Source organism: Rhineura floridana, chromosome 1, assembly GCF_030035675.1.
Source record: "Rhineura floridana isolate rRhiFlo1 chromosome 1, rRhiFlo1.hap2, whole genome shotgun sequence".
Classification (NCBI taxonomy): Eukaryota; Metazoa; Chordata; class Lepidosauria; order Squamata; family Rhineuridae; genus Rhineura; species Rhineura floridana.
Window position 1 is genome coordinate 207,013,530 of NC_084480.1, and position 13,252 is coordinate 207,026,781.

Consider the following 13,252-nt stretch of genomic DNA (forward strand, 5'->3'; position numbering starts at 1 on the left):
GTGAATTGCAGCTCTGTTAGGGGAACAGGAGTCTCCTCACAGCTCTTTTAACAAACAACAATTCCCAGGATTCTTTGGGGGGAAGCTATGATTGCTTAAAGTGGTATGATACTGTTTTAAGTATATAGTGCAGATGCAGCCTATGAGGACATTACCCTGTTGCCTGCTTGCCACACTCCAAGCACAAAGGTACCATACGATTCGATAACCTATTCCTGTGATGGTGTGTTCTGGTGGCTGTTAAGCCAGAAATGCCCCTTTTGGGGGGATAAAATGTAAATGTTTTCTCTTAATTTCATTTCTTGAAATGACAAGTCTCCCCAACCAGAACTTCCTCAGCTATATTCTCTGAATGAAAGCATTTATTGTCTCACACATACGGATAAGAACCATTAGCAATATGTCTTTAGCTATAAACTATTAGCAACATATCAACCATGACCTCAATCAACCCTTTGTATTGTACCTAACCCTTCCATACCTATTTGGCTTGGCAATTCTGTTTGCTGGCAACATTCGTACAAACTAGATTTCGGTCACTGCTGCTGCTTTTATTTGAAACTGAATTCTGAAAAAAAAAATACTGTTTTAACTTTATTGTTTCATTTTTTTATTCAGCCTGTGTATATTTCTGCCCTACGAGCTTCAGGCGAAGGGCAGGTTATAAATACTTTTCATAAGTAAATAAAAAACCAGATTTCTTCCACATAGCACTTTGATTACAATAGATGAACAGGTTAAGGGAAGCATCATACCTTTTCAGCAGCTTCATAATGCTAGGAAATGCACTTCCCAGAGCACAGGAATGAGGAACCTGTGGCCCCCCAGATGTTGGACTACAACTCCCATCATTCCTGACCACTGGCCCTGCTACATGGGGCCAGGAATGGTCAGCTTGGTAGGGTGGAACCACCCAACAGCAGTGCCACTGCAGCTTACCTGTGCAGTGCAGAGACAGGGCAGGGCAGCTGCAAACTCAGAGCTCCACAGGTGCATGAGCTGACAGTGGTAGCCATATAGTGCATGCAGGATGTGCAATGTATAAGAGTACACAGGCTCTGGAAAGGCCACTAAACCCAAAATCTCAAATAATCATATAGGATAATTTCATATACACCATTGTTATATGATAATTTTGACACACACACACGACATTGTGAAGCTCATCTGCTACTACCAATGAGAGATGTCTGCAGTGGGAATTTCCTGATGGCTAAGACATTAGACATCCGACTGTCTGCTAATATATTCTGATATAACTTTGACACGTCAATATTATGTATAAAGATGCATCTAGAATTTGTATACTTTCAAGTGATCTATTTCACATTTAATGGAATTTCAAAACAATGTTCCCTCTCCATTCAGAGGGTATGTTATTGGATACTGACTTCATCCAAATTAGGGGATACTGCAAGCTCATCTCTAGTTTGTTGTTGTGGAATTTGCGAGACCTTACTGTATGCCTGAGAAATATGGACCATTTATAAACGCCACTCCCAACTTCTTGAAAGATTCCACCAACGCTGCCTCCAGAAAATTCTGCAAATTACTTGGGAAGACTAACGTTAGCATTTTGGAAGAAGCAAAGACTATCAGTGTTGAAACAATGATCCTTCAACATCAACTTCGCTGGACTGGCCATGTTGTTCGAATGCCTAATCACGGTCTTCCAAAGCAGCTACTTTACTCCCAACTTAAAGATGGAAAACGGAACATTGGTGGACAGCAAAAGGGGTTTAAAGATGTTCTTAAAGTGAATCTAAAAAAATGTAACATGAAAGTTGACAACTGGGAAGTCTTGGCCCATGAACGTCCCAAATGAAAGTCGGCTATTATCAAAGGTGCTGTGGACTTTGAAGAAGCACGAGTACAGGGCAAACGAGACAAACGAGCTAAGCAGAAGGCACGTCAAACAAATCCTCATCGTGACCATCTTCCATCTGGAATCCTATGTCCTCACTGTGGGAGGCTGTGTGGATCCTGAATTGGCCTCCACAGTCACTTACAGACCCACCGTTAAAGACCTTATCTTGGAAGACAATCTCACTCAGCCACGAGTGATCGCCAATGAATATTGGATACTGCTGTATAATCACATTAAATTGGGAGGGGGGATATATTTTGCACAAGGGCCCACAACATATGGCTCCCACTGCCAGTGGAGTCCTCTTCAGCCTGTGGGCTTTTGTACACTACACACCCTAGGCACCCTATATAGCCACCACTGACGTTGGCTGCTCCCAGCTGGGGCAGATGGGAGTTGCAGGCCAACAACATCTACCGCTAATTATCCATCACTGCCATAGGAGAAGGGCTTCCAGGAGAGAAAACAAGTGGATCCTTGCAACAAATAAGTAACACTGGCCAGCTGGAGAATCTTTCTGCCAAAGGAGCCCCAATTTATTTTCTCCCAGATGTGCAGTCCTTCAGATCCAAAACAGCTTTTAAGGAAGTCCTTGTTCTCCCACTCTCCTTTGTGTTCCCCTTCCCCAGGTGTTCTAAGACTAGTAGAACCCATCTCTTACAGTGACGCTCCCAAATTTTACAGTGCAGTCCTAAGGCAGAGACACACTTACCATTGTGCTGGTTCCAGCGCATCTCCGCTTCTGTTTTCTGAACATGAGGGCACATGACACTAGTCAAACTCTGCTCCTTTTTACTGTAAAACCTGGCCGGATCAGCTCGAGTGCATTTTTTTAACATTCAGCCTCAGCCAGATTTTACAATGATTTTGTAGATGAATCGCTTGCTCCTCCAGGTGTGGCCAATAGAAATACTTTGCTGCAGGCTCAGGCAGAGATAGTGATTGGTCCAACACTTGCTATGGGTGGTCCTGAAAGGTTTGAAGGCAACAGTGGGGAAAGGAGGTGTGCCCAGTCGAAGGCAACCATTCTGGCTGCTTTTGAAGCAACTAGTGTGCCCACAGCCCTATTCATGTCTAGTCAGAAGTAGAGTTCAATGGGGCATACTCTTAGGTGACTCGGTATAGAATTATCAAACAGGAAAACAGAAGGACACATTCCTCTGTTCCCCAAATTACAGAGAGGTAAGTGTAGCAACTATCTGAAGGGTCACAGTTTACCCATCCCTGCGCTAATGCTCATGTCACAATAAAACTGTTAGCTTTTGAAGTGCCGCAGGACTCCTTCATGAAAACTGTATGTGGGTGTATATATATGTGTGTGTGCGTGCATGCATGCACACACACAGAGTTTTCATGAAGGAGTCTTGTGGCACTTATTATTCCACATTTAACAGTCTCGGCTTCCCTCAGGGAATCCTGGGAGTTGTAGTTAAGAGTGCTGGGAGTCATTAGGAGACCACAATTTACCCCACAGAGGAACAATTTACAGAGTTCCTTGCGAAGAGGGATTGATTGTTAAACCACTCTGGAAATTAGGAAGTGGTATAATAGTGCTTCGAATGGGGACAGTGTAAAAGCTGGAACGGTATGGAACAGGCCAGAACGGGCCCTTTATAAAAGAAATTGATGCCAAAAACACTGGGATGTGTTAGAGACATTTGAGAACAACATTTAGGAACAAAAACCATCCCAATAGGATTTTATTAACCCTTTAACAACCAAAATGCCCTCCGGAACAGAATAAAACAGCCCGGAATGGCAACTTCCCAGCAAGCCAGACCTCTGAAATTCACCCGTCCCACATGACTACATGGGATGCATGCAATAAGACACAAAACTTCCACGCAAACCACGTTCCAATACCCATTCTGGGCTATTATACGCTTTTACGTAAAACAGCCCGGAACGGCGACTTCCCAGCGAGCCAGACCCACCAAATTCACCAGTCCCACATGACTCCATGGGATGCATGCAATAAGACACAAAACATCCATGCAAACCATGTTCCGATACCCGTTCTGGGCTATAATACTATAAACAATATAGTACATTGTTGTTTTTCTTTCCTAGCAAGGTTTTTGTAGTAAGCTATACTAGTATTGAATGCTACTACAGATAGCTTTTGGTGTTAGAGAATAGCTGCAGTTTACTCTTCTTCCCACTAGGGGCACTATAAGATCTGTTGGTCTCTGCAGAGACAGGATGATCCCTTCTTTTTTCAGACCAAAAAGGCAGCAGCCCAGGTATGCTATATTTATACTGTGGAGGTGGCTCAGTGGCAGCAAGTAGTGTCTTTTCTCATTACCTACAGCAGAAAAGCCATGAGTGTAGTATACATGTGTAAGTTTGAGCAACTTTCACCATTTGAAGCTCTTGAGATTTTGGAAAACCCAGTAGCAGGGAAGATATCAACTCTCCCAGCTGCTAAGCCAAAATGTGGGCAGCTGTTTGTCTATAGCTATGAAGGCCACAAACATAAAAAAGATGACTGGAGATGTGATCAGTACAAATGGATTCAAAAAGGAAGGCAGTTGTTGCCAAGGGGGGATCCTCTGGTACGAAAGATATACTTTCAAAGACTATTTAATGCAGAGTAAGTGTTGTTTCACAGATACGCATATGAAGTGCCTGATGGAAGTGTAGGCAGAGTAATTGTCCATTACCTTGGACAGGATGAGGGACCTGAACCATCTGTGCCTCATGCAAATATGAAAAAATATCCCATCAGATGTCATGTACATACCATGCCTTCTGTATTGTCAGAAGCTATGGGGCAGAAACACTTTGGCCCGTGCAAAGTTTACCAGCGTAAAATAGCAACAACAATAGTTTCAGCTGAACATATGAAAGTAATGCTGCCTAAAGATACACAACAAATAAAAAATAAACTGAAGTATGAGAAACAGAAAAACAGAATCAGCCATGATGATTTATATGGTGTGTATGAGCTTCACTATGCTCTGGAAGGGTTTGTATGTGAATTCACTCTTGTCCCTGAAGTGTCAGTAATTTTGGCACTTCCAGAAATTATTAGCATATTTGAAGAGGTGATAATGTTGAAGCCAAACACACTTTTGTCTTATGACACAACCTTTCAGCTTGGAGACTTCTATGTGTCACCTTTAATTTTCCAGTGTGCTTTCTTTGAGGAGAACCCAGCAATCCCTTTGGCCATACTGATCCATGATAAGTGCACAACAAATGTGCATGAGCGGTTTCTTTTATTTATAGGAAAATGTGTGCCCAAGATCAACAATGATTCCACTGTGATAGTCACAGACAGAGAAGCAGCCATTGTGCATGCTATTGAGAAAGCTATTCCAGGCTGTGCACATGTCCTTTGCTGGAACCGTATTATAAAAGATGTAGAATTCTGAGTCTCTGCACATGAAGGAGGGAAAGGTGATCGGAAAGTTTACACCAACAGTATTCTTCAGCTTCTGGATAGTGAGAGTGAAGAGGAGTTTCTGAAATTGCTGCACAAATTGAAAGTAAAGTGGAGTGCAGGCTTCCTCAACTATTTTGATCAGAAGCTGAGAAAAGTTGTTATGACAAACTGTGGAAGATGGCTCTTGGAAAAAAGAGGGATCTATAAGGGAACCAGTGGCATTACCACAAATGTGTCTGAAAGCATGAATGCAGTGTTCAAGAGGCTATGCAGTGAGAAGGAACTGAACATGGATGAAATGGTTTTGGTTTTTTAATTTCCTTCAGACATATTACCTAAAAGAAATTTTTAAGAGGATTGTGTGGAATTGGAAATTACCACCTCTTAGCAGAACATAATAGCAGAAAATTAAATCATGATACTACACGGTTTCCAGTAGACTGTGTTCCTGTAGATGACATTGTGCATTTCATAAAGCAGGGAAAGATGGACACAGACCATGTGCCTGAACTTCAAAGAAAAAACCATAAATCAAAGACTATGGAAGGTCTAGCAGATTTAATTGTAAAGCAAAACCGCATATTCTTACAAGCACAGTCTGGCTGTTTCCTTATCAGAGGATTACGTGAGAAGGAATATGTGGTGAAATTATTTCCAAAAGAAACATGTTCTTGCAACAGTTCCAGGACATGCTACCATATTATGGCAGCACAGATGTCTGTAGGAAAAAGTCTTCATCGGACAAAGGTGATGTATTCTCTGAAGAAAATGAGGATGAGTGGACGAAAAGGAAAATCTGGAAGAAAGAAACCTAGACAAAAAGATGAGTTAACCATATTGGCTGCATCAGATTCCCTTCTGATGCATGGTTATACTACAACTGATGCCTCCCAAGACAGAAATGAGAAAAATGAAAATCAAGCTGCTAGCAAGGAAAGGCGATTATCATCTTTTGCCTTTGATCTTGAGCAGGAAGCCCCCTATTTTTCAAGTACCCCTCAAAAACCTACTCAAGGAAAGCTGATGGGGAAAAAAGAACATGTTCCATGGGAATCTATAACATGCTATCCACGCATGAGAAATTCAACCATACAAAGGGTCTACATCAATGCAGATGACATGAAGTCTTCTGAATCAAAACTGGCTAGTTGACACTGTAATTGAGGGATTCCTAATTACTAGAACAAATCTAGAGACTGTGACAAGTACAGATGTTGACGTGTGTGTCTTCAGCCCATTTATTATGCAGTCCATGGAATTACAGGGATACACAACAAGTGTTCATAACTTCGGCACAAACTTGGATGTTGTGATGAAGGACATCTGGCTCATCCCCACCAATGTACACAGTTCTCATTGGTACTAATGATTGTGTTCTTCAAGTGGAAAATTATTCTGTATCTTGATTCCAAACATGGCATCTCCACCAAGTACACCAACATGCTGCAAACATTTATAGAGATGCAGTCAGCTTCAGCAATGAATTGGTCAGAGTGGATCATTCATGTACCTCTTGACATACCAGTTCAAAAGGACTCTTCCAACTGTGGGGTGTTTGTATATCTGTTTGCACATGTGTTGTGCAGTGGCTCTCCAATCCCCTTCCCAGTAGACATGGTCCCTGTACGGCAGTGGATTGCTACGGAACTGCTCAGCAAGAATCCATTACTTCCACAACCAAGTGCAACTCAGAGACAGCAGCAGAGAACAAAGAAACAAACAAATCAGAAAGTCATGAACAATTTCAACACTCCTGTCTCAAGAAATGTGCCTAAAGGATCATTGTCTACAATTGCATTCTTATCTTCAGCAGTACGACAGTATTATAATTCATCTTGGTCATTGTGTTTAATGGGTAATCTGTGCAAGAAACCCAAGGAGGACACAATGATTCTCTGCCAGGGAGTCTGTCAGGACTGGTACCATCTGTCCTGCCTTGAGATAAATCAAGCTCCTTGTGGCATATTCAAATGTCCAAAGTGTTGTGACAAATGAAGAATCCATGCCACAGGCAAAAATGTTTTCCTCTATAACATGATCTTGTCTAATGTTATATGATTATTTTCAGTGTTGATAAATACTGTTCTATACTTGAAATGATCTTGCACGCCTACCTGCACAAAAGAGTACATTTGTGTTCTATTTATTTTGCAAAATGTTTACAAAAATATTGGTTCAGTTGCTGCTATTTATATTATGTTACATTTATATCCTAATGTTGTTTTAGAATATTTATACATTTACACATATTTGTATACATTGTTTTAGTTCTTGCTATGTTTGTTTATTTTTTACTGGATTCATATTTTTCCAAAGAATATAGCTAATGATGCTATATGTTAAAATATCTTTAGCAGAATGAAAAATCATTACAGTATTTCAGAACTACTCTTTAAAGTTATATTTATTTATTTGTGTCATCGTAGCCATACATAGAACAGGTGTGCTAAACCTTTTCTGGGTGGAGGAATGGATGCTTGCCCCACCGCTTTGTAGGCCAGATAATGTCAGAGGGACTGACCTGAACCCTGACATCTGATTGCTTTGTTTTGTGATTTTATTGATATACACTGGTACAGTGGTGTGGCATTTTCGGCAAAGGAGATGGTACAATAATAATAATTATAATTATTATAGTTATAATTATTATTCCCCAATGTAAATAGCAGGTACAGGGACTAAAGCCCCCATGTCAGGACCCCACTAGGGATCAGCTGCCCTGCACCTTCAATTTAGTGTTGCAAAGCTCATCGTGCAATTGTTTATTGCATGATTGGTATCTCATCTAGTTTGGCCCTCAGACTGGCAGTGGCTGTCCAAGGTCCTGTTCTCCAGCCTTCTTGCCTGAGAGCCTTTTGATTGGAAAGTTCTTCTGCCTCCACCTCATGCGCTCTGCCCAATGAGTGGGAGTCCCTCCCACAGGTTCCAGACTTTACTAACCTTGATTTTGAAAGTAGTTGTGTCAGAAACTCATTTCACAGAAAGCAAACTGGTGAGGTTCGGCCCAGAACTTGAATACAAGGCAGAGGTGGAGTCTGAGCCCAAGCACACAAGAGCACTTCTTGGGACCCGGTTTTTTCCTGTGATAGCACATCTATTTCACAGAAGGCAAACTCAATTTCTCTCCCCCTTCTGCCAACCGACTTGCCCCTCCAATCTCTCTTTCTCTCTCCCCAATTCACCAGCCATTCTCAACCTAGTAGCTGCACCAATAGTGCTGCTTAGTGGACCTACAAACAGCAAGAAAGGGTATTGCTGATCACCCCAGAGGTTCCTGGGTCATCCTGTGTTATCTCCCATTTCCCAACAAAAGGAGAGGCAGCAACATGTGTGGTTGGTGAATTTTGGTAGGTCTGGCTGATTGGGAAGTTGCCATTCCGGGCTGTTTTACATAAAAGTGTATTATAGCCCAGAACGGGTATCGGAACGTGGATTGCGCGGATGTTTTGTGTCTTATTGCATGCATCCCATGTAGTCATGTGGGACTGGTGAATTTGGTGGGTCTGGCTCGCTGGGAAGTCGTCATTCTGGGCTGTTTTACATAAAAGTGTATTATAGCCCAGAACGGGTATTGGAACGTGGTTTGCACGGAAGTTTTGTGTCTTATTGCATGCATCCCATGTAGTCATGTGGGATGGGTGAATTTCAGAGGTCTGACTCGCTGGGAAGTCGCCGTTCCAGGCTGTTTCATTCTGTTCCGGAGGGCATTTTGGTTGTTAAAGGGTTAATAAAAATCCTATCGGAATGGCTTTTGTTCCTAAATGTTGTTCTCAAGTGTCTCTAACACATCCCAGTGTTTTTGGCATCAATTTCTTTTATAAAGGGCCCGTTCTGGCCTGTTCCATTCCGTTCCGGCTTTTACACCGTCCCCTTCGAATGTATGATACGGATGTGATCCAAGTGACTATTCACAGCAGAGATTTGGCAATCACGCCAGCCCTTCCTCCCTTTGCTATGTCAACGTAACAGCCATCCTGGGCTCCTGCTGGGAGGAAGGACGGGACAGAAATCAAATAATAAAGAAATTAATCCCTGGTCCCCATTAAACCTTCAACGACCAGAATCAAACTGGCTTGATAATGCCCTCGGCCTCTCTGTGTCATACGTTTCAAGCAGCTGGATCCTCCCTTTGCGATCTGGCCGCAAACTCCTCCTCGCCATATCTGCAAACCTTAATATTCACAACGCCTGCCCCCTTCTGAACAAATGGGCATGGATCATGGGTTGGGAGTAGGTTGAGTGCTCTTTTGTCATCACTTGACTCCGCCCCGGCAAACTTCCGCGAAAGAGGAAGAAAAGCACCGGGCGCGCTCCGTGCTGGGTCGCCCCTTTCGGGAAAGCCAAAAAAGTTTGAGGGGGTCCCTCCCCCGGTACTGACCGCACAACATCTGGGGATCCCTGCTCGGAGAGAGGTGAAGGTAAAAAAGGATCGGGACGTTTTATTTTCTCCACGGTGTCTTTTTTCACCGGATGAGGCAGTGTCCAAAGCATTGCCGTTTGAGTAGCTTTCTGACTTTCTTCGGAATCATTGGAGACAAAAACTTAATCCGGGTAGGCTCTCCGTGTGAATCGGCTCTCCTTAGAATCGATCTTAGGTTGATCACTGTCTGGAGTTGGCTGCTTCCTTACGTTGCGGTCAAGAAAAGGGAGAGAGGGAGGTGTCTTGAAAACGAAACTAGTCTTCTGTGAGTTTCAGCAAGTCTTTCCCCATTGTGAACTCCAGGTTTTCAAGAGCCAACCTGCTGAATAAACAAGTGTACTTGGAAGAGTGTCTAAGAGCGCAGCCCGATATCGAAGATCTTTGGGCTTTGATCACAGTTTTTATTTTATCAGAGTTCTTGCTCTGCTTTTGCAGATGTGGAGTTGGAGAGGAGGATGTGTTTGTGTGCGTAAGAGAAGGGAGGGAGGGAGAGATGAAAGCCAGTTAGCACGATACGGTCAATAAGACTTAGGGCCCCTCCACACTGCTATTTTATTTCAGCTTTATTCCACAACACATTCCTGACACAGTAAGAGCACATTAGTTGTGGATTTGCTTTGCTTTACTAGTTATTCTGGAATGCTTCCCCCATGCTGCCACATTATTGCTGCTCAGAGGGGCTATAGCACAGCTAAAGCAGAATAAACCCAGAACGTTTATGGCATATGAAAAATGGCAGGACCTCAGTCAGAAGTTACATGATGTACACAGATTGGAAATGAAGCAATATGACCTCCCCAGAACTTATGCAGGGCACAAATAATGTTGAAAACAAAGTCACGTATGATAACCCTCATAGCAGCATGAATGCAAATCGTGATGAATGCTCAATTAAAAGGGCATTAGGAAGGGTCTTTAAGTTCTGAGTAGACAAATACGGGAATGCAGGATAAGCTACTTACCAAAGGATACCATTACTGAATTCCCCAAGAGGACCATCAGCCCAGACTAGATAAGATATGAATGAGATAAAAGAGTTGCATGAAGCACTTTATCCCCAAGAAAGAGGTGATAGAAATGATGAACAAGTAATAGCCATGATAGTACTAATTGTAATTTCTGTAGCCCAGGTGGTGGCCTACTTTTAGGCACATCTGCAAACCAGCAAAGCAGTCATGCACATCATATGTTGTGAGATAAGCACTGCCCTTAGGCTACAAGGACAACAAAGCTCTCATGTTGTTATAGCAAGGAACAAACTGAAAATGAACCCTATGTAATAGCAGCAGCAGCAGCAGCTTCATTGTTAGCCCCGCCCACATTGGAAGTCACTGCTTGAATTAAAGGGTCCAGGTCCCTTCCAGAAGTTTCCTACTGTGATGGAGCAGGTGGTTCTGTGGTATGACTTAGGGTTGCCAGGTCCATGGCCTGAGACTGATCCTGTATCTTTAAGAGAAGGTCAGCCAAGTGCAGGTGTTCTTGGAACTCTAATGGGAAAAACCACAAGGTGGAATTTTCCCTTCCCCTGCACAACTTTTAAAGATACAGAAGACCTCTTGGGCAAGAACACCTGCATTTGGCTGACCTTCTCTTCTCCTAAAGATACAGGATCAGTCTCAGGCCATGAACCTGGCAACCCTAGTATGACTAGGTCTCCTGCACTGGAGTCCTCAGAGTCTATGATCCTCAGGCTGAGGCTCAGGTACCAGTGGCTCACCCGGTGAAATACTTCTCTGGAAGGTCCCGCGTGCCCTTATTCTTCTGCTTCAGAGGCCTCCTCCCCTGAAGATGAGGAATCCAACTTCAGGGTTATGACACCACATGCATCACAAACTATTCTATTTGCTAGAATAGAATGCTTCTCTCGAGCCCAGTTTTAGCAGGTGAGAGGGGACACTGCGGCTGCCCAGGGAGGCCTCTGTGTGGGTGTATGTATGCCCATGGGCACCACGTTGACAACCCCTTTTGTAGCTAGCTCCATCACTCAGACTGCAGTTCTGTATATTTTTGCCTGGAAGTAAGCCCCATTGAACTTACTTCTGAGTAGACATGCATAGGATTGCATTGCACAATACAATGCAGTGTTTCACCCCACATGACCTTTCTAACCAGTCATCATTTTGTTATTAATTGTCTATGTATGTTTTTATATTCCACCTTTTTCCTATATGCCCTGCGAAAGGGTTACAACAATAATGTAGAAATGTAAGAAGTTGCCTTATACCAAGCCACACCATCAAGCTTTGACCAGCCGGGGTTTCAGACGAGTCTTTCCCAACCCAACCTGGAAATGCCGGGGACTGAACCGGGTACCTTTTGCTTGTGTCAAAAATGTGCTCAGCCAGTGAGCTAAAATGCACCTAAAAACAACATAATAAATAACAATAAAATATTAATTGGTAATACAATAAAACAGCTAAGCAGCACAGAATAAAATGGGAATTAAAAAAAGAACCATGAAACCATAAAAATGTAATGCATCATGTTATGCTTATCAACTTGAGTAGGTTCCTTCAGAAAGGAATGTGGGATTGGGGTGCACAATGACGCTGTTGGCATTGCCAATTTGCTAAGGTTTATAACATACTAATAATTGTCATAGATGCAAAACATAGCCTGTTATCTTGAGGCTGATGAGTTTTTTTATCATCATCAGATGGTATCCAGCTTAGTCATATGCAGAGTGACCAATAAAGTCGTACAATAATAATAATAATAATAATAATAATAATAATAATAAATTTTATTTCTTTGTCGCCTATCTGGCCAATGGCCACTCTAGGCGACTTACAAAATTGTTAAAATACAATAGATAAAATACAGTAATACAATATAAAACAATATATCTGCAGCAACAATATTAAAACTGGGCAGGAGGCATTACAGTTATAACAATTAACCCTCCCCGGATACCCCGAAGGCCTGCTGAAAGAGCCAGGTCTTTAAGGCTTTCTGAAACACATTTAGGGAAGAGGCGTGCCGGAGATCTTGTGGGAGGGAGTTCCAAAGAGTGGGGGCCGCCACTGAGAATGCCCTCTCTCTAGTACCCGCCAATCTGGCTGTTTTTGTTGGCGGGATTGAGAGAAGGCCCTGTGTAACCGATCTTGTCAGGCAGCATAATCGGTGGCGTTGAAGGCGCTCCATGAGATAAACTGGGCCGAAACCGTGTAGGGATTTAAAGGTCAATACCAACACCTTGAATTGGGCTCGGAAAACAACTGGTAGCCAGTGTAGGTCAAACAACACTGGTGTGATGTGATCTCGGCTGCGACTATTCGTAAGTAGTCGAGCTGCCGCATTTTGTATCAGTTGTAATTTCCGGACCGTTTTCAAGGGTAACCCCACGTAGAGCGCATTACAGTAGTCCAAACGAGAGGTGACCAGGGCGTGTACCACTAGTGGGAGCTGGTGAATAGGAAGGTAGGGTTGCAGCCTTCGTATGAGGTGTAGTTGGTACCAGGCTGCCAGGCTCACTGCCGAAATCTGAGCCTCCATGGACAGCCTGGAATCAAGCACAACCCCAAGGCTGCGGACCTGGTCCTTTAGGGGTAGACTCACCCCGTTGAACTTCAGGTCA

General features: G+C 43.1%; 1 protein-coding gene across 6 annotated transcripts in view; it reads left to right on the forward strand.

Moving 5' to 3' along the window:
• Positions 1–9,527: 9,527 nt before the first annotated feature.
• The window catches only part of RIPK1 (receptor interacting serine/threonine kinase 1), a 29,551-nt gene continuing 25,826 nt past the window's right edge, over positions 9,528–13,252 (forward strand). For 3 of the 6 annotated variants that reach the window (XM_061590845.1, XM_061590837.1, XM_061590801.1), the window contains exon 1: positions 9,528–9,673. The gene's annotated coding sequence lies outside the window, so the exon portion shown is untranslated. Of the gene's footprint in view, positions 9,807–11,376; positions 11,559–13,252 lie in introns of those variants that run through there. The other 3 variants (XM_061590811.1, XM_061590827.1, XM_061590820.1) reach the window with 3 other exon arrangements.